This window comes from Nicotiana tabacum, chromosome 4 (assembly GCF_000715075.1).
Source record: "Nicotiana tabacum cultivar K326 chromosome 4, ASM71507v2, whole genome shotgun sequence".
Taxonomy (NCBI): Eukaryota; Viridiplantae; Streptophyta; class Magnoliopsida; order Solanales; family Solanaceae; genus Nicotiana; species Nicotiana tabacum.
In genome coordinates this window covers 6643006-6644893 of record NC_134083.1, presented here as the reverse complement: position 1 = coordinate 6644893, position 1888 = coordinate 6643006, and the positions used below count along the sequence as shown (strand labels likewise).

The 1888-nt window shown below is 37.9% G+C and overlaps 1 long non-coding RNA gene across 2 annotated transcripts; it reads left to right on the top strand.

Annotated features, from left to right (window-relative positions):
* Positions 1-439: 439 nt before the first annotated feature.
* LOC107780461 (uncharacterized) lies at positions 440-1430 on the top strand. 2 transcript variants are annotated; one of them, XR_012708338.1, is made up of 4 exons: positions 440-575; positions 661-762; positions 845-1012; positions 1090-1430. It is a non-coding gene; the product is annotated as an uncharacterized LOC107780461 (long non-coding RNA). The 2 variants fall into 2 exon arrangements; XR_012708337.1 differs by having other exon boundaries at positions 446-762.
* The last annotated feature ends 458 nt before the right edge of the window (positions 1431-1888 follow it).

Sequence of the window (1888 nt, the reverse complement as noted above, 5' to 3'; positions counted from 1 at the left end):
TGGGGTGGATGCGTCGCATCCACCTCGTCCTCCACTTCTCAGCTTCGCATGCTAGGGTGGATGCGTCGCATCCACCCTTTGTTCCTCCTTCTCAGCTTTGCCCAGGTGCGGATGCTATGGGCCGACTTCACTGCTAAGGGTGCACGAAATCTGATTTTTTCTCTAGATTGGATGCGACACATCCAACCTCTCTTCCTCTACCTAGAGCACCTCTTCTTCATATTTTTGCACTCCAAATACCCTAATTCATCACACACAACTCAATTAGTCATAAAACCAATAATTAAACCATGTTGGGCATTTTAAAGATCAAATAGCATCAAAAAGCGGTTAAAACATGGGTAAAGTAACATCAACACATATCAAAATATGCCCAACATTACCACCCCACACTTAAACCTTTGTTCGTCCTCGAACGAACCATCACTATAGTAGACGAAACAAATATATTCTACTAGAAAGGCAGAAAGGCAAATATGAAATTTCTACTAGAAATCAGTGCTAGGTTGAGCCACATTGCCACCATGGTTCCAAACGGTGGAGCAGATGATGAAAACATACCATATTTTTTTAAAGTTAGATTATAAGTTTCATAGACTTTCATTTTGTTTATATGAAGATCAAGTAATCTTACTTTCTACTTCTCTGTTTTTGTTTCAGCTTCGCTGCCAAAACTGCCAGGAACTGTCAAAAAGATAATGCGTCTATATCAGCGAGAGTGTCTAGCACGGCCGCCGTGACACAGTTAACCATGTTATAAGAGTAAAACAAACTCCTAATTTTATCCTTGTTTAATTAGACGCTCAAGCTTTGTTTCTCATCTCTCTAAGTTTCTCATATTCAGTGCAAAGAGTGCAAGAAATATGGGACAGTGACGTTGATTCCGGGATATGGGAGGCCGTTCACAGCAAAGGACTCAGAGAGCGGAGCTTATGCTCCACTCTTGCTCTTCGACTGCGATGAGATGGCTCCTGAAGGATACGAGTTCAATGGCGGCTGGAAACTTACTACTGTAAGTTCCACCTCCAATTTCATAATTTTTGCACCAACTAATCTCTTTTTTTAACAGTCGGTGATGTTTGCATGTAGGACTTGGGTGTGGTGATCGAGAATGTGAATTTGGTGAACGACGAGTATAAGGGAGAGCGTGATATGTATGGCAATAAGCCTAAGGTGAAAAATCCCAAGGGAAGGTTTACGATTCACCAAGCATGAACAAGTTTTAACCCCGCGTGTCTATGAAAAATAACTTGCACTGTAGGCAAGATGTTGCACTGTGCAAGATGTTGAATGGTTTGTTTAATTTTTTGCTTGTTTGAGTGTTGTAGGTTTACTGGTTGCAAGTCTTTTGTGGTTTGAAAAAGCTGACCAACTAAATCAATTGTATGACTGTGTTGGGAGTTGAATCTATTGTCTTGTGTTTGAAACTATTTGAAAGAGGAATTGATGATCCTTAATGAAAAGGTGGCCTTTTCTTCAATATAATTCAGAAATGAGAAAGAACAATACATACTATACAAGAATTTCAATGTCTAGCAATAGTTAATTTTAGGGTACCTGAAACCGAAAAAATTAAAACAAAATAATACTACTCCATATAACTTATTTCTGTTGTATTACAAAAGATGTCTCCTAGTTGGAAGCAAATTAATGAGATCAATCGATGATCACCAAAATACATAAAAGAGGGGGTCTGAGATGAATATTTTAAATTTTATTAAGGAAAGAAAAGAAATGGACCTAAATTGAAGTTATGCAGTCATTCTGTTTTTATTAACTAAATTTTAAGTTATATATAAAAGAGTATGGGGCAACCTTGTTTTTTTCTTTTTTTGGGTGAGACGAGTCTAACATTTAAGCCTCAAATCAAGAAAGTCAAAAGAAACAT